The sequence below is a fragment of the Paramisgurnus dabryanus genome, chromosome 22 (assembly GCF_030506205.2).
Source record: "Paramisgurnus dabryanus chromosome 22, PD_genome_1.1, whole genome shotgun sequence".
Taxonomy (NCBI): domain Eukaryota; kingdom Metazoa; phylum Chordata; class Actinopteri; order Cypriniformes; family Cobitidae; genus Paramisgurnus; species Paramisgurnus dabryanus.
Window position 1 is genome coordinate 15,535,795 of NC_133358.1, and position 20,540 is coordinate 15,556,334.

Sequence of the window (20,540 nt, forward strand, 5' to 3'; positions counted from 1 at the left end):
ATTTGTTGGGTTTGCTTGGTTTGTGTATTTTAATTTACAGAATTCCTACAAAGTATGTTGTCTCCCAAAAACGTCCTTTTTTGTCACATCCATAACGTGTATATTTTTTATTATAAAATAGAAAACACGAGAATAGACTGATATTTTTCTGATGTCTGAACTTCTGATGTTTAGGAAAATAAAAACATATGGTTCAATATATTGGTAATATATTCTCCGAGAAATTACAAATTTTTCACTGAAAATGTCACATCCATGACATTGTAATTGAAGAGCTCAGATGTAAAACTCTCAAAGTGCGTTGACATGTTTTCTTGTAAATGAGCATTTTTATCAGACTCATAATGGACTTTGCTGACAAACCGGTATTTCTAAATGGCCTACAGATAGGATTAAGCAGATTTGAAGTAAAAGTATTTGATGAACGTATAATACACCCTGAGAGCATAATACACTCTAAAAACAAATATATAGCACCAAAAGTGGTTCTTTGCTCGTAATCATAGAAGAACCATTTTTATTGCCATATAGCACCGGTGAAGCACCTGTGTAGAACCATATAGTTCTATGTAGAACCATATGTGGTGCCATATGGCCCCTATATGTTTCTACACAGGTGCTTCACTGGTGCTTTACTGGTGCCATATGGCACTAAAAATGGTTCTTCTATGATTACGAGCAAAGAACCTCTTTTGGTGCTATATAGCACTGTTTGTTTTAAGAGTGTATGGTTAATAATAATCCTTAATTGCAAATGTATACAACATCTTGACTTAGCACAAATTCTTATGTCTTTTGACTCTGCTACAGTCTACCTTTGTTCTGTCTGATCCAGCTTTGGGATCCCCATAGGCCAATTTGCATTATAAATGAAATATGGTGTCTCTACAGACTCATTGGCACCGTTTAAGATTTTAACAAAATGCCTCCAGGTTGTTATTCTGTTTCTAAAACCAAACCAAACCATTATCACCCAGTACAGATTACTGTAAATAGTCATTAATAAATCAAACCTCTGCAAGCTCTTCTAACCCTGCTTAAAGCAACATGATCTCACAAAGTTCCGTGGTATAGTCACAGAATATTTTGCTCAATTATCCGTGTAATTGGGCCCTATCTTGCACCCAGCGCAATTGACTTTGTCAGTGACGCATGTATCATTCGTATTTTGCACCGGCGCACAGCGGGTTTTTCCCTCCACAGATGCAAGTCGGCAAACTAGGGAATGAACTTGCGCTCCCTGGGCGGTTCAGAGCAAAAAAAGGAGGCGTGTTGCGGCGCAAACCTTCCCTGATGCTATTTTGCAGTTTCAAAAAACAATTGCGCCACTGACCAGAAAAAAACTAGTCTAAAGTCAGTGGCGCGTTGCGCGTGGTTCATTATGCTATTTTAAGGGCGCATGCTTGACCATAATGTATAGCGTGCACAACGCGCACACACTTTGCTTATCTAATCTACACAGATACAACAGTTATTTTTGCAAATCATAAATTGTTACAATAAAAAATATTAACACATGAGATAAGGAAAATCATAGTGGTGAGCATTGTGGTGATAGTTTTTATTAATTGTGTGGCTGCGTTAAAAATATTTTCATAAGAAACCTTAATGTATATGAACTTGATTTGTAAGTGTACTTTGGGGTTGGACCTTGCTTGCGTTTCTTGGGTCCGATTTCAAAGCCCCCAAACCCTTTCAGCGGTGAGGGTGGACGCAGCGATGTCCTCTGCTGGCGTCAGGTCCTGAGGCAGATCCACCTCCCGTTACACGCCGTGCCCGATTTATGCTGGCAAGCTTTGGATTCCCCCGTCTCCTGACATCATTGTAGCGCTTGGCGCAACGATGGGGATGCCAGCTGATGAGACAATTGTGGCTATTTCCTCTCACGCCTGTTTAACCTACGCTGATTTGGGCGGGTTTCTCCTATCCCCATACAAAATAACTTCTCTGTCTTTGACTGCTCTTACAAGAATGTCGGTCTCCTCGGCTGTGAACCGCTCCTGGCGTGCGCCTGGTAAATCCGTCATAATAATAGCAACCCGCCATGGAACTTGCGCCCTTGCGTTTAAAGGTAATGTTGGATAGCGTTCTGATTGGTTTATTTGACGTTACGCCCAAACCACACCTATGAATAATGAACCTACTTCAGACCAACCCCTTATTGATTTGCGCCTGGCGCAAGAGTTATTTCTCCCGCCGGGAAAACAGCAACAGCGCCCAAGATCCGCCCACAAAGTCACTTGCGCATTGCGCTTCGCATTTGCATTTCAGATCGTTAAAATAGGGCCCATTGTCACATTGTGGCATTTTTCCTTGTCCGTACCACGGAATTGGTTACTCAATTGTTTTTCCTATTTTCGCGTGGGTTTGGGGTTAGATTGTCACTTTAACTATTGGTTTATACAATTTTTCCAGATTTTTAAACAATTGTCGCCTGACGTTAGGGTTAGAGTTGGGTTTAGATGTCATTTTATGTTACAGAAAGTCGTTCTATCCCCAAACTCAGGCGAAAATGGTAAGAAAATAGGAAAAACAATCGAGTAACCCATACGTAAAACTGACATGGAAAGGAAAGTCAGTGGTACGGACATACAGGGGCGTCGGACTGGGGGTAAAACCAGTACTGATTACCAGGGCCCCAAGGGGAGAGAGGGCCCTTGAAAGTCTGGAATATATTTTATTTTACCTGGATATTTTCATTTCTTATTTTAATTTTATAATGTCAAATGAAATGTAAAGTTAGTGTATTTGCTGAATAACTGTTTGAATATATTTTGTATAAGTAAAAAACTATCTAAAGTCTCACGGTCCCACCCCTTCCTAATGCACCAAATGGTTTAGTCCATCTGCACGCGCATTTTGTTTGTAGTTGTGCGTCTGGTAGAGCGCAAACTTCTGCGTGCGGTTGAAATGTCTTTGTCAAAGAAAGCTAAATTGGGCCACCAAAACAGAAAGAAAAGACAGCAGAAGAAAAAAACAAACTTCCTACTATACTACTTCGCTACATTTTTTAAATCATATCCGTTACTGAGTAAAGAATATTTTAAAAAATGCAAGGTAATCACGGATGAATGATGATTGATTGATGGGCGGGGAACGCGCTAAACTCACAAAAAGAACCATGGAGACGGACGAGACAGGCACGCGCTAAAGCAGACCCTCAATTAATTTCTTATGAAAGAAACCTCTGGCCATATTTAAGCGACCACTTTCCTCTGACGTGAAGCGAGTGTTTCATTCCTATATAAGGTAGGATTTATGCTTATATGAACGGAATTGTGGACCGGGGTTTTATCGCTCATTTGCACGACGCGTTTTTAATACCATGCACATTATCTTCCGATGTCAATCAGCTTTGCATCAAGTCACCCACAACTTAAGAACGTCCTTGAGAATGCGCAGGTCATTAGACATTGGAGAGAGAGAGAGAAATAAGAATAAAGGTCTTACATCAGGTACCCAGGTCAGGGAAGTTAGATAAAAGACAATAAGGATGAAAGTATATAGCCATGCACTCATCTCATGATATGCTCATTTAAACTATATAACAATGTTCCCAGCAATACATCAATTTCAACCTTACTATAGTGATTGTATTTACTAGCTGCTGACCTCATTATTTTTGCTTTAAAAGTGCATACTCACCTGTAAAAATCATTAAACTATTCCATAAATGTTTCTTAGTTATATAAAAGCTTTTACTTTATTAACTTTTTGCTATTGCACTTTAATTGTAAAGATATTCCTACAATTAAAAACAACTAGTTTGAAATGTATATTCCCTTGTCGTTTTTGAACTATACTAGAATTCTCCACTTCTTCTCGCTGTAAAAAAGTAACTTTTACTCTGAGTAAAGTTAAAGTGACTTACTTTTTACTTTTACTTGAGTAGATTTTTAGACAAGTAACTTTACTTTTACTACTTAAGTAAAATATTATTAAAGTAACTTTACTTTTACTTAAGTAGAATATCTTATTACTCTTTCCACCTCTGGCTAAACTGTTTGAATTTTCCTGGCTGCGATTGTTAGTGCTAAAATGAACTGAGACAACCCAATGAAAAAGCAGAATATACACTTTCAGATGATAATTTGGTCATAGACTACATGCAAATTGAGTTGAAAGGCTAAATAAATAAACTGTATACTAACAGCTGTTTGCATACAAAACAATAGCCTATTTTTGAAAAAAAAAATGTTTAATTTTAAATGAATAGGCTATAGTATGCAAGCAATAGCATTTGTTTCATTTTGCCTTTTTTCCATATAAAATGACTAGTGATACATGTTTTGTTCGTCTTTTAATATGAATGGAGCTTTTTGTTAATGTACAAAACTAAAATGGCATATTTAAGATTTAATTTATGCCTTAAAGTAATAAAGCATAATAAAAATAAATGTTCTAAAATTTAATGTCTTGTTACTTCAGCAAAATAAAATATTTCTGAATCAAGTCTTGTTTGGTTATCATACAGTTTGTTCGTGTAGTGATTAGAAAACTATAAGGAAAAATGGGGGGCCCATCAGGACTGCCTATGCATAGGGCCCGGGACCTTGTGCTACGCCCCTGCGGACATAGGAAAATGCGTAGATCCATGATAATGACACGGATAAATGTGCAAAATATTCCGTGACTACTGTATAACACGGAAATTCGTGAGATCAGGTTGGGTTAAAAACAACTGCAAAATGACTCTAGGAAATAACATATACTGTAAAATACAACTTTTATTCTTATATTTTTGCCTTTTTTTGCCTATTTTTCCTTGAAATCCTGGTCACAGAACACAATGGCTTGGTAAACTCTGTGTTGAACTGAAGTGTGCATCATCTCTCTTTGATAAGATTATACATGTGTTTGTATATGGGTGCATTTGGGGTCAGTGGTGTAGAGTTGTGCTCAGTAATGCATTTATGGAGGAATGTGTATCTGTGTGCACCGACTCATAAACTTTCATTCCCTCTCTAAAAACAATGTTTTTCTCTCTCTCTCTCTCTCTCTCTCTCTCTCTCTCTCTCTGTGGGGTACACAGAGCTCTTTTGTGTGCTTGGTCATATTGCATTACTGCAGACAGTGACTTACTAAAGGATGATAGCATCATTTCATTAGATAAGTGAATCTTACAAACACTATTTTTCAACACACACACACGCACACGCACACACACACACACACACACACACACACACTTAACAAAACTAAAATGTCATAATCTGACTATTCATTTATACTCAGTATGCTAATAAAATGACACACTGCAAGAAATAATAATAATCTGAATGTATGTAGGGTTGTCTTGGATTTTTGCCATTGTAATGGTAGCTTCAATCTCAGCTTTATTTATTCATAGGTTGTTGCTTCATCTTCATTTATAATTAGCCAACTTGAAGATGCTCTAAACCCCAAGGCATTCTGGGAAATCGACTGCGTCTGTCAATCACTGTCACTTTTAGGATAAGCTTTAGGTGCACAGGGCTGGGTGGCAGGAAGTCTTTTTCTTTTGAATATGTGTGCATGGGGTCATCATCAAAAACAATAATTAACTTTAATTAATAATACTGAAAGCATAAATAAGATTGAAGGGTTTAGCTGTGAGTCTTTTGGCTTCACTGATGGATGTTCACTTTAAAGATTATACGATAGACAGGACCTTGAGGCACAATCTGTTTTATCTCCATCAATTTAGTGATCCAAATGATTCTGTGAGTTCCAACGTTTATTGCGTCTGCCAACAGCAAGCCTACAGCTGAAGTCAATGACAAATTCCCACAAGGAGACAGGGGAAAGATTTCCTAATAAAAACATTTCCGGAAATACGTACACAAACACGCTCTCGTAAAAACATTACATGATTTATCTAATAAAGTAGAGATAGACCAATATTTGTGGATGATTTAAAGGACAAAAACTGTTTGCTAAAAATGTCTATCACAAACATATTGATTCGGTTCAGAATACATATATTTATCCATATATTTGGAGTCATTTGGATTACTATAATGATGGATGGATGTGCTTTATGGAGATTCACCACGATGACATTGTAAAATAAAACTATTTGTTTGTGTTTAACAGAAGAAAGGAAGTCACAAACATCTGGGAAGTAAATTATATTTTTAAATTATATAACAGTTAACTTAACTCAAACCATTTAAGTAAACCGGTTGCATTAGACCATTTAAGTTTTAAAACACATAAATGTAAGTACTGTGATGTGAACTTAAGTCATGTGCAATTATGCACTTATATTTAAGTAGTGTGAAGTGCATAACTGCATATGACTCAATTTGTTTTAGTTCACAGTACTCAAATGTATGCATTTTAAAACTAATGCAACCGGTTTACCTAAATGGTTTGAGTTGAGTTAACTTTTAGGTTTTACAGTGTATTTCTTCAATTCAGTCAATGCAGTTAGTTTGTTCCAAGTAAATGTACATTTTTGTCAAAATCTATGCATTAGGAATTAAACAGGCCTTCCATTGTTTATGTTATATCAATACTGAACGTTTACGATCAACCCTCCTGACCTTTTCGCACATACACATTTACTGGCATATAAATGCAGATGTGTGAATTGAATTCATTTTACTACTTCAAGCATGTGTGTGACCTGATTTGTTTGATAAGAGCGTCTCTCTACTCTACAAAAAGGACTTTGTGATACCACAAGGGTGCCGCAATGCAGCCTGGTGACATTTTTTGCGTCTCTCACCGGAAGAGTTCCGCTTTCAGACTCCAGTATCTGTTTACAGTGGACTTGATCTTTTGATCTACAGGCTGAACAGTAAATCTGTTAAAAGTGTCAGAGTTCAGTCTGATCAACACTTTCATTATCAGATTATAGTCACCGTTTAGGCACTTTTAGTGCATGCCAAAAATGCGTTTAGTGATCAAATTAATTTACAGTATTAAATGAGGTCACTTAAGGTCAGTAAACATACAAAGCAAATAAAAGAAAACGATATAACAGATGTTAAGACTTAACAATGCACTTCATTGAATGGATCTTACACAGTATCAGTACACACTGTATTAATCTCTCCATTCATCTATCCATCTGTCTGTATGTCTATCTATCCATCTATGTATCTATCTGACTGTCTGTCTGCCTGTCTATCTATCAATCTGACTGTCTAGCTACTGTAACTACCTGTCTGTTGGCTGGTCTGTCTATTTATCAATATATCTGCTTGCCTGTTTATTGTCTGTTCTGCATCGACGTCTCTCTGGCAAGGAAAACTATTAACCTTTTAAGTGTTTTTCCAGTGGCCTCCACAAGAGGGAACTCCATCACAGATTGAAACGCACAAATTAAATGCACAAATATCCTAAAAAGTGATATTCATAAATGCTTTAACTAATGTTGACTGGGCCATTTGAGGGGTGCGTTTGTATTTGTGTTTAAAGAGAGTCTGTGTATGTGTGGAACAGCACAGCACAGCACAGTTGGACATCGCTGACCCTTTCCCGTAACAAAATGAGCAAAGAAGCTCTCGCCCGTGTGTTTGTCTCCGTGTCAACGGTCGCCCTAACAACAGAGGGGCTTGCAGCACCCTGACGAGAAGAAGAGATGAGGACACCGCCTCTGAACAGCTGCATACACACACAAACACATAGGCTTTGGGAATCTTGATTATATTTGGCAGAATAACCCCAATGTCAGAGTCAGAGAGAGAGAGAAAGAGAAAGAGAGAGACAGAGATGTGGAAGATGACGTAGGCTATGTCTTTATATCTGTTGAACTGCAACCAGAGGTCTTTGTCTTGGCAGCAGTACAGTTGTCTGTCTAATTCATCCCATAAGCAAGACAAATCACAGATGAAATAGCTCAATTATTTCTCCTACCTAGACTTCTGTCTTTGCTCTGTACATAGGCTTTGCTATGTATGTTTTAATATAAAGATGGCTTATTTAAAACTGCATTCACTGCTCCAAAACAAGATAAGCATCTTCAAACTGCGGTACTCCATCTCGTCTAGACATTACTGTAAACCAACCACATTTCTCACATCTGTGACTTATATACAGTACCAGCACTGTATCACATGGTCATAGCTTGATGTTTGGTTTATCTTGAAGTGCTACATTTATGCAAACTTAACACTTTTACAATAGAAACACATGATGTGCACAATTTGTGTTAAACATACCAAACCACAGATGTTGGCACTTCTGACATAAAAAATAAGCAAATGGGCCATCAAGGGAACTTAACTCATTCCCCACCAGCTATTTTTTGAAAATTTGCCCGCCAGCATTTTTTGGGATTTCCACAAAGTTTCACAAAATGCCTTTCTAGGGAAATTTTCTTCTAGAAATATAATATCTTCATACAAATATATCAAATGAAATAACAGACCCTCTTGCTTTCCAACAAACAAAAAAACGTTTCATCCTATCTATATTTTTTCTCTGCTTATAAACTCTTAAATATGGGTTTTTTTCTTAAAAAAAAAGAATTTTTGTGAAGGAATTTTGTTAGAGATCAGATTTAGAACGATTATAAAAAACTAATAAAATTAATAAATACAGCTTTGGCGTTTTGTTATAAACTGAGAAATCTCTACATGTCTTGTAAAAACTGTCACAGGTCACTTTACATGTCAGTCAAACAAACCCTTGCTGCCTAGGCAAGTCTGTCTAGAAAGTGTGTGTTTGGGTCAATGACCCAATATGCACAACCACATCAGTAAACCCACCAAAATGACTTTGAAAGTATGTGTCCTATTAGCGAAAGCGAAAACGCTGTAAATACATGACAGCTATAGAACTGGTTTTTCTGTATGTATATATGTGTATCTTACCGTGACACAATATGCTTCAGTGGTAAACCAAAAGAGCCTAAGGGAAGACTGAGTGCATTTTAAACAAGTTTACATAGGTGTATTGGTGAGTAAAACGCACACACACACAAATGCATGCGGTATGGTGTCACGCTAAAGTAGCATTCTCTAAAAGCAGAACTGAAATTAATGAACATGATTTTAAATAGACATTACTGTAACATTTGTCTTACGTATGCATACCAAAAGGAAATGCTTATAAGTGTAAGCTGTCATGGTTTCACTCACATAGGCTTACAGTCCCATACAGTGATATCTCTAACAGTATTTTTTGGAGACTTAAGTCACACTTAAATGGGTATGAATTTGAATGCACCTGTAATGAAATAGACAGCTAAGTGTAGTCTGCAAACAAATTATGCTAATCTATGAGGTTTAGGCTACAAATTTAACATTATTTTACTGAGCGATATTAGCAATTATTTTAGCCTAGGGCATGTATTACTGAACCTATACACACAGGTATTGCATGAAATTACATGAATATTAATTTATTAATAAATCCACTTGCTATAATCTCATGCAATGACATGCATTTTTCAGTATGACTTACATTTCAAAGACTTTTTTGTAATGCACTGTACTGTACATCATCATCAGTTTCAAATTCTTTGTTGTTATCTCTCTGACGCCCTCTAGTGTTGGCCTCACAGTATGCACGTGCATCTGGTAAAGTGATTTTTTTACAGTATAGCTGTCATATACAGAATGTATTTCAGCATTATCAAATTTATAAACAATAACTACTTAATAACAAAGGTGATAAGAAGCTTAAAAACAGCAAAACAAAGTGGAGGTGAAGGAGAACGCAAGAGGGTTTAAAAGATACAAAAACACATTCAAGAAAGCTGGGAAAAGAGGGAAATGAGAGAAGAGGGGAAAGAAACACAGATGAAAGGAAAATATAAAAAAAATGAATGGGTGAACTGCTGCAAGTGATCTGATTTGCTGTCCATGACATCATCCCTGCTAGGCCACCTCCCTGTCTTACGATGTCATCAGCAGTGAGGCATGTCAGTGCTGTAATGCAGCAAGACCCCAGCTACACACACACACATAAAATATCACAGGGAAAAAGATATTGTGAGCATTTGTGTGTGCGTTTGACACAATTGTATGCTAAGGCAGTCAAAGCTTGCACGAATGAAGGCAAAGCTGCGTCAGAAAATCTGTTTAAGGATCAAGATCACTGTTCCCAAACCAGATTCATGTCCTTAATAACTCTGTTTCCTTCCAATCCAGATTAAGAGTCCCTAACAGCCAGTCAGCAGTGCAGCAGTTTACTTAACTTTAAACACATCATCTCTTCATTCCCATGCAAATCTGATTTACACAAACATCATCATAACATTAACCCATAACATTTCATTTAATAACATCAAATAGCACACAAAAGAAACTATGGATGGAAAATAACCATTTCATAAGGCCACATAATGGCAAAAAAATAATATATATTATATTAAACAAGGCTATCTTAAACTGGATGGGATAAAAGAGTACGGTTGTTTTAACATTTTTGGATTATGTTGTGCATGCATTCATTTGTAGGTATGTTGTTGCAAGAAATGTTAAAATGAAAAAGAGTGAAAAGTCATTAAATTTAGTACATAGTTTTGTTTTTTTGGATATCTAGGTATGGTTTATATTATGCATGATCATGTGCTTCACAAGAACTGTAAATCAGTAGGGTGTGTATATAAAATACCATTTGCTTGATCTCATCTGGTTTGAAAATCTAAGGTCCAGCAGTCTTGGATTGTGATAAAAAATTCATCTATTTTGCATTTTAATACAAATTGTTTCACTTTTAGAAAGTATTTAGTATGCTTTCACTTTAATAACAGTGTGCACTGAAGCTGGCATGATGCCCACAAGAGAAATGACCCATGTGATGAATCATGTTATTCCAGCATGATCTGAAAATTTTTAAAAAGAGTCTTGTGTGCCTCAATGAAAGAATCTGACCTTTGTAATAAGAATTAACATTTTTATTTTGATTCGTCACTTGGAAATATCAAATTGTAAATATTTCCTATTCATTTTTATCATAACATTTCACCTTTCAAAAATCCTAAAACGTTCACTTTTATGTGCAACTTTTGGACCCCAACTAAAAATAAATTCTTTAGACTTCTTCTTGACACAGGCAAAGTTATTTCCATGCAAAGTGCTTTTTGTGAGAACTGAAAATAAGGCTGAATAAATATACACAAATAGTCCTATATGTCCATATACAACATAGATTTAAAGGTAGGGTAACAGATTGGATCCTGAAACATTTTTAGTTATGCTGGTTAAAAGTCTCCTCACATTCTGATAGCATTCACTGTGTTAAGTTGTTTAAATGTATTTGTAAAAATTTATGTCATCTGTGAAAGGCGTAGGACCAAAAAATGTTCAACAAATCATAGATTTCGGTCCGAACGGACGTTTCCTTTTATGTCCCTCATACGTAAGCGTAATTTGAATTCCCACCGCGCAGCGAGTCCACGCAGATACCATACGTCATCGGCGCGTTCACGTGCGCTCTGTCTGTAAACAGCGAGAACAGCAAACTTTTCTGCTGAATTGACAACCTACACAGGAGCAACAAAACTAAATGCATCTTTTATAACAACAACAGCAAAAACTGCCTGGATCAGCAAGAGCAAAAACCCAAATTAACATCGGTAACTTTACTGCTTTACCACGAGATGCAAACAGCTACAGGAGGCAAAGGGTCTGAAAGGGTCGTTGCACTGTTTATTTTGGTAAGGTAGGTACGCGATATGTTTGTATTGAGATGGATTCAGATATTCTACTTTGATGAAACATTGTGTTGCTTATGAAATTTGTGTTCGTTTTCCGGATTAGCATAACGATATAGTTACTATGTCTACACAATCGAACGTGTGCTTAAACTAATTCTGATGTAAACCAGTTGTTTATGTTGGTTATTTTGGAAATGTTATTCACTTTGTACAGCAAAGTTTTCTCACTGGTGAATGAGACATGAGACGTGACCGTCTGATCTGTGCGTGTTCATGTGTTTGGAAAGAGGCGTGACTTTGGATGGCGATTTGACTTGAGGGTGGGATCGGGATTTCATTGCTAGGCGGCTACCGTTAGCATTTTTCAAAATGTGTTACCCTACCTTTAAGTACATTTATATGAGATAATAGAGTTTTGTCTACTGCCAAGCAACTGAGCAAATCGCTCTTGACAATCCTGGCTTAGGAAGAGGAAGTCAGGAGGTAAACTTCCATTTGAGAAATGAGGACTGCTGGTGGAATGCAGGAAAACATTTAAGGAACAGGCTGGGAATGGGCGGAGGACTCACTGCGTGTCCTGCTGCTACTTTAATTGTTTATGTTTTCCTGAGGCTTTCCCTCTTCCTTCCATTCAGAAGTTACCCAGAATATTGCATGACCTTAAGACTGAATATCAGCAGAACCAGAAACAACCTCCAGATTATCAACCGGAATATGTAAACAAGGAAAACTGCTAAGATTTAACTTGTGCGTGTCTACGTGAGAGTCTGAATGGATAAGTCTGCCAAAATGCAATGGCCCCAAAACAATAAAAAAACACTAAAGCTAGTCGAAATACTTTTACAAGAAAAACATTGCATTAGATAACACAAAATCAAATTAAATGGCAGCAATTTTCTCAGAACTAACTCTTAAGTATTTTTTTATGACTTTTGTAATGACCAACTGGTTTCAGTGATTTTTAGTGGATTTTCTCTTCGCCTTAATGAAGCTCACAAGGATGGCCTACCGGAGTATATAATTCAGCACAATAACGGTGGACATTTTGCACTAAAGTTTTATAAGAATGAATGTCTTGTGCTTTAACATTATGTGACCCTGTCTGTGAAATTTTATGATGTGAATAGAGCATCAAAGTTTGATGTCAGCCATTGATTTTAATCTGTGACATGACCTTACTCGGTCAATATTAAAGATATCAAGGTTATATGTTTTACAGAATGCTTTTTACATGACTGGGTCAAATTTTCATAATGCAATGTCATAAATACATTAAGTGTTGAGTGTCAAAGTATTTTGGGCTATTGTATGTGTGTTTGTCTATACAGTATGTGTGTGTTTTTTTATGTGTGTGTAAATGCAAGACCAAAAATGAACATACTGAACTATTGCTGTATCTATTTTACTCTTTTTCACAGTCAGTTTCCTTTTCTATATTAATCCTGAACACATTTCACTGACTATAATCACTAATGCTCCAGTTTTTTTCTCATTACAGCATCTGTTATGCACCCGCTGATCTGCATTATCATGATTTGCTAACTATTTTACTGGAAAATGACAAAAATAAACAGAAAGAGAGAGAAGAGATGAAGATTTCCACTCACAGGAACAGTTGGCCTCTCAAAGTGCCAAAAGACAAGTACACGGTGTGAGAGAAAAGGGTGAACAGGTGTGGGAAAGATATTCTGTTTTCCATCAACCCTACGTCAAAGTCAAATCACATGATGCTATAAAACTCCACTGCATCAGATCACTGTGATCATGACATGCCAGAATGATGGAAAAGACTCAGACAGCCTAAAATATTTAAAGCACAACAGATGGAAAATTACATTTTCACAAAGACCATATCCAACTCAAGCTAACCTATGCATCTGTAAATCTTGATATGAAAAGGTTTCTTTCCAGAACATTAAACCACTGAACAACTTTTACTTTTAGGTGTACATAATAAATAACTTTACAACACATTTGTTGATCTGTTAAAGGAAAACACCACCGTTTTTCAATATTTTACTATGTACTAACCTCAACTTAGACAAATTAATACATACATATCTTTATTCAATGCGTGCACTTAATATTTGTACAGCTCGTCGTGAATGTGTTAGCATTTAGCCTAGCCTCATTCATTCCTTAGGATCCAAACAGGAATGAATTTAGAAGCCACCAAACACTTCCATCTTTTCCCTATTTAAAGACTGTTACATGAATAGTTAATAGCGATTATGTAAGCACCCGATGTCAAAGTGCTGAAAACTAAGTGCTCTTCTGCCATACAATATAGTTTTCATTTTATCCGCTTAAAAGCGTTCCGCTTAAAAAAGTGGCACATTTATTTTGTGCCACTATACTTACTCATTTAACTACTCATGTAACAGTCTTTAAATAGAGAAAACATGAAAGTGTTTGGTGGCTTCTAAATGTATCCCTGTTTGGATCCTAAGGAATGATTAGGGCTAGGCTAAATGCTAACACATTCACGACGCGTTGTACAAAGATTAAGTGCACGCATTGAATAAAAATAGGAATGTATTAAATCGTCTAAGTTGAGTTAATTAAGAACATAGTAAAATATTGAAATACTGGTGTTTTCCTTTAAAAACTCTTAAACATATCAGACCCACTTTACTGACCACATCAGAAGACCGACACAGGAAGAATTACCAATAAATATACTTTAAATTTCCTTTGTCTCAGATCGAAGTTATTGAACAAATGCATTCATCTCTTCAAGTTTCACATAGTTGATTCAACTGCCTGCAAACATATTTACGGTCCAGATGCATTCCAGTCGTATGAAAACGAATAATCATGTAACCACAGCCAAACGAGCCTTATGGAAAATTGCTTCCTTCATTGCAGCCAGTAAGCTTTCTCCCAACAACACTGCCTTAAATACAGACACGCAAACATAATCTGTTGTGTTAAAAGAAATTAAAATTCACTCGCAATTTTGTACGTTCATGCTAACAGCTGATTATAAAACAGAGGATGATAAGACATCATTAGCATTTGGGCAGAGCAGATAAATGAGGAAAAAAGAAAATATAGACCGAAGGAGTGAGATGAGCTAAAAGAGGTCCTGACTGCAGAGAGGAGAAAAAGCACAGTCAGCAGGATTTCATCCATATTTATTAAGATTAGCCAAGTTTAATACCCAAAGAAGACTTACTAAAGACCAAACATAATTAACTACTCAACATGTAAGCTCACTCTCTCCGTCTCTCACATACACACTTTTGTCCAGCAGGGATGAAAATGCATGGGGCTGATGAATCTGTAATTATAAGATGAAAGTCACTCACAGTCATTCACACACAGGGATTACATAAATGTTAAATCCTTAGCAATGATGAAAATATGATTTTGGGAAGATTTCATATAGGGAAAACTAAAGATATTTGACAAAAAGTACTGAAATAAAATCCAAGAGATTTTTAATGAAGGAAAGACTTTGGGGAGGGGGCATTCTGACTTACTGTTTAAGAGTTGGATTCCTCATGCTAAACATAGTGTCAAAAAGTATTTCTGTACTAGGGTACAAGTTTTGGGAAGTTTTTTTCGAACATGAAAGCGCATATGTAACAATCTTGCTTTATTTCTTTTATGGGCAGGAAGTACAATGGAAGTCCTTATATGGGCACTTTTAACCGGAATAGCGCATGCACACACCAACCATGAGCTGACAAGAAATCAACGTCACCAAACAACAACAATGTGATGTTGTTTGTGAGGAAATTGTAAGCTTGTTCAGCTTTCCAAAGAACCCAGCATTATGGAAACAATAGATATACTTTGTTTATCCAGGGTAGCAGCGAAGTTGTTGTACAAACTTAGCCAAGAGTGTACTAGAGTATTTTTTTTATCATTATAAATACATGACACCTTTTAGGTGCGATTCACAATCATATTGCTATACTTTAAAGGGACACTTCACTTTTTTTGAAAATCTGCTCATTTTCCAGCTCCTCTAGAGTTAAAGATTTGATTTTTACCGTTTTGGAATCCATTCAGCTGATCTCTGGGTCTGGCGCTACCACTTTTAGCATAGCTTAGCACAAACCATTGAATCTGATTAGACCATTAGCATCGCGCTAAAAATAACCAAAGAGTTTTCCTATTTAAAACTTGACTCTTCTGTAGTTACATTGTGTACTAAGACCGACAGAAAATTAAAAGTTGTGATTTTCTATGCCGATATGGCTAGGAACTATACTCTCATTTTGGTGTAATAATCAAGGAATTTGCTGCCGTAACATGGCTGCAGGAGACGCAATGATATTACGCAGTGCCCGAAAATAGTCCCGCTATTGAAAGTTACCAGGGGGACTATTTTCGGCTGCTGCGTAATATCATTGCGCTAAGCTTTGCTAAATTATGCTAAGCTATGCTAAAAGTGGTACCACCGCCAGACCCGGAGATCGGCTGAATGGATTCCAAAACGGTAAAAATGAGATCTTTAACTCTAAGGGAGCTAGAAAATGAGTGTCCCTTTAATCTCAGCCTCTAGCCTGATGAAAGTTAATATCCACTACCACTCTCTGTCTCTCAGACTGAGTTTCATTTGTAGGTGATCTATCCTTCATTGCCTCAGTGGTTCCCATGGCGATAGGATGGCCATGATCGCACTTGAGAACATTATGGGCTCCCAAATGCGTTGCTACCCGGGGATGTGACAGGTATGGGGGGGCATATGGATGAATTTCCATGTCGCAGAAGAGCATGAACTCTTTCATCCAAACTCAGATGTGCCAGATTAGGAAAGAAAATGCTGACTGTATATTTCCATTATGGGTTAATTAACTGCATTTGCACTTCGCTAGAATACTTGATTGTGATTGGTCATTTGAATAAATCAGTTCAAATGTTGTTGAATAACTGCTGGAGGCAACAGTTTTGCTAGATTGATGCTTTTCATATCCATCTCCGGTCTTACATAATAAGAAATAGCTTGGTCAATTTTTTTAATCCGTTTATTTATTGCCCTGCCCCACGTTGGTGCCCTGTGTCACAATGTCAGGGTTTAATTTGTGAATAATTGTCATTCGATTATACTGTACATAATACTTGTGCTTTTGAAGTTAAAGGCAGGGTGCATGATTTTTGAAAAGCACTTTGGAAAAGGGAGTCGGTCCGAAACACACCAAAACACATTTGTAGCCAATCAGCAGTAAGGGGCGTGTCTACTAATCGACATCATTGCGTGGGTTGCGTATGTGTGGGCGGGTCTATCCAAAGAAGGTCCAGATTCTATTGGGGTAGGGGTGTGTTTGTTTAGGTAATTTCAAATGTCAAAATTGGCTTTTAGAGATCATGCACCCCGTCTTTAACAAGCAACCACACTAGTTTACATTCAAAACAACACATTCCCATACAAAAAACTACACTATAAAATAAGCCCAGCAATGCATAAAACAGATACACAACCCTTGCCTCAGAAGATTTCCCCATAAGCTTTCCATATTCCATGTCACGACGGGGAATTTCGCTTTACTTCACAGGATAATCAATCTCACAGTAAGCCTCACAGACAAACCATGGAAGGATGATGTCAAAATCACCACTCTGGCCTCCATATTCACATCACGAAAGAGCAAAAACAAAGACCATCCATTCATTCCACCATGGCTTTTAGTGTGGTGAACTATAAAGAAAAGGCTATAAGAACTTCACACAGGCCAAGTGAGTCAGCAGGTCAGTCTTATGTAATTTGCGGGTAGCCTCATTTCTCACCACGCTGTGAAGTAATGACAATGTTGAGCTGTCACTTTTCTTTCTCCTTTTGGGGAGACATACAGAGAGCAGAAATGAAAGCTAAAGTCATGTTAAAATAATTTCCTTTATGCCAAGTTTAGTGACAAGAATAAGTCAGTTGTATGATGATTTTAATGAAAATTAACCTGACTTGGCCACAATGGCTCCACCACTGATGTGAGTTTGGAGAAGAATCAATTTATGCAGCCAATGGGGAAGTGCAAATATTTTTTATGATGAATACATTTCAGCTTTAAAGGGGTCATATGATTTCATGTTTTTCTTTGTCTTTGGTATGTTAAAAGTTGTTTGTGCATATGAAGAGTTTGGTTCCAAAATGCAATAAATCAATTTTGACTCATTTCAGTAAAAACGTGTTTTCTAAACCAAGAAAGTGACAAGATGAAAACCACTATTTTCTGTTACTAACTTTCACATAGCATCTTTAGGTTATAAAAACATCAAAAATTTAATTTTCAATAGGGGTGTCCTCGACTAAGGATTTACATATTCAAATCAGAATTTTCGAATCTTTCCATAGTCGACCGATAGTCAAATCATCTATGTTTGTGTGCATGGGTTGGGAGGGGGCCAGGAGGGGGCCAGACCAGGTACAAATTCACAAGCAGCACACATAAACAACTGTCTGATAAAGTGACCAAAACTGTCTTTCAAGTAATAAACGAAGACAAAACTGACGATGCATTTATATATATATTTTTTAAGGTAAAATGTAAGGCAACATTTGTTTAATTATTCCTCATAACATTTTAAAGCCACGATCTACAGAACATCACACAAAAATACATTAAATTGATAACTAAACCTAAAAAAATAACAAAGGTGATCCTGCCTTGGAAACTCCGGCTACAATTAAGTGTTTTTATTTAATTTGGAGATAGCACGTCAAAGCAGACATGACCAAAAAAACCCGACAAATGAGAAATGACAAATAATTTGTGATTGTGACTGTAAATGATAAAAACTAATCTTTATATACAATTCATTAAACTTTAATTTATAACAAGAAAAACACTGAAATTAATGATTTTATAGACACTACGCGTTATTATTTAGCACAGAAATACCTGCTTGCTTGCTTTGACTTTGATCATCTCTGTATTCACTTTAGATACAGAAAGACCGGATGATATTATTTATTTCAGGAATCTCTTTGCTATCATTTGAAAGTGAACACCGACTGACCATAATATTAAATCACAAGAAAGACATTCGTGTCAGGCAGAAATAGGTTCGGTGCAGATACTAGTTTCCGTTTCATCACCGTAATAAAAAAACGGCTTAATTGTTTTGTAGTTTAACTTTAAGATAGACAATATAACCACTCTGTTTTAAATACATTTTAAAAACTTATACTCGTCGAAAAACATCCGTTTTTTAATGTTTAGTTTGATGAACTCCTAAATATGAGACGCAGAGCACCTAGCCCGTTCGGCTAAATTACATGCGCAAGCATGGCCAGCACGCAATAGCGCAACATCGATACAACGAAAAGCTATCCAAAATTTACATACTTAAATTAGATCGGAATTTACGTTTACAATAAATATTTTTTTTTTTAATAAAATAAGGTCAGAAGTAACAAAGTGTAGAACAAATGTGAACAAAATGCCTGAAGTGCACGGAAACAAAACACAAGCCAAATAGTTAAATCAGATAACCCAAAGTGATTTATAAATAAAATAAAATATAGAAATTATTAAAAGAACGAAAGTCATAGTTTAATTTGCCAGCTTTGTCTTTTAAATGTCGAAACAAAGAGGCAAGGCTTTAATAACATAGAGACCTCTTATGGACGTGTAGACCGGTCACAGGGGTTGATGGATTTATTAAAGCATTTTAAAAATATTTATTGAAAGCTGCTACTTCACATATTATTTGCAGCATTATCATAATATGCAGTATATTAATATATTGTGAGAAAGCTTGAAAAATTGAATGATCCTCATTTCATAACACATCTGCGACGATTCGACTATGAGATTGGTAGTCGAATCAGGCTTCTCCTATCGATGCATCGAATCTTCGACTATTCGGGGTCACCCCTAATTTTCAAAGATTTATTATAAAAACTGATTATTTTTTCCACAAAATGCAATAAATCCATGACGTTTTTTTTATGCTATAAATCTATTGTATCAATATATAAATGTGCATTCATCTTTGCTATGTTATATTCATTTAGTTGACTAGTGGTATACACTGATTAAAAAAATAAACCTGAATTACATTAATCAAAACTAACTAACCTTTGTCATATTAATAACACTGTCATTGCTGCGGTTATACTTGGGATGTCGTCGCTGAACTTTTTTGACAGCGATCAGCTGTAAAATGTTTTGGTCCTGCTTGATTTTCGTTGACTTCGAGTAAAATAATGGAAAGTTTTTCATAAGATCCCCTGTGGTCAATGTGTTAGCATGACAGAAGCTTGATGTTGTCGGGAGATCAAGCAACAGTCGACATTTCTCCGTCTCCGGAGTGCCTCTCGCGTAATTTATTAGATTTCGATGCTTACATTTCTTCCCCGCCACAGAAAACCACCACAGGTTTATCAATGCCATCAAAAGTATTATTTTGTTTTTGTTTGTTTGTTGATCACGAAGTACAGAGTAGATGAGAAAAACTAGGATTCTGTGTGTATTCAACGTGCCGCCATTGTTGTTTACAGTGCGCGAAATGGTGTGCTGTGATTGGTTAAGCGGATTTATTGCATTCTGCAGAGATGGAGGACTGGCGTTTATCGCGTTTTGGGAAAAAAGGGAGAAAAGATGACAGAATAACACGGAGGATATCGGATTTTGCGTAAAATTAATAATTTACTTTTTAATACTGATCTGATAAAATATTAATTTTGGTGATAACTCTTTTTTATTGGAACCAAACTCTTCATATATAAGATCCGTAAAGTAACTTTTATTCTCATTGTAGTATTGTTGCTGCCGCCACCATGTCGTGTAAGAGGCGTCACATTTCCGTCACATGCTTGAGGTCTTCGGCCAATTACAAAGCACTGGATAGCTGGCCAATCAGAGCACACCGTGCTTTTCAGAACGATGAGCTTTTTAAAAATCAATGCGTTTCTGGTCACTAAAATGTTTCTCATTTTCCTCAAATATTTTGATTGGAAATATTCTTGTGGATAAAAATACAATTGTACCAA

The 20,540-nt window shown here is 36.5% G+C and overlaps 1 protein-coding gene across 9 annotated transcripts in view; it reads right to left on the reverse strand.

Moving 5' to 3' along the window:
• The window catches only part of LOC135785460 (sickle tail protein homolog), a 155,350-nt gene that overhangs the window by 70,039 nt on the left and 64,771 nt on the right, over window positions 1-20,540 (reverse strand). The gene's annotated exons all lie outside the window — the stretch shown is intronic.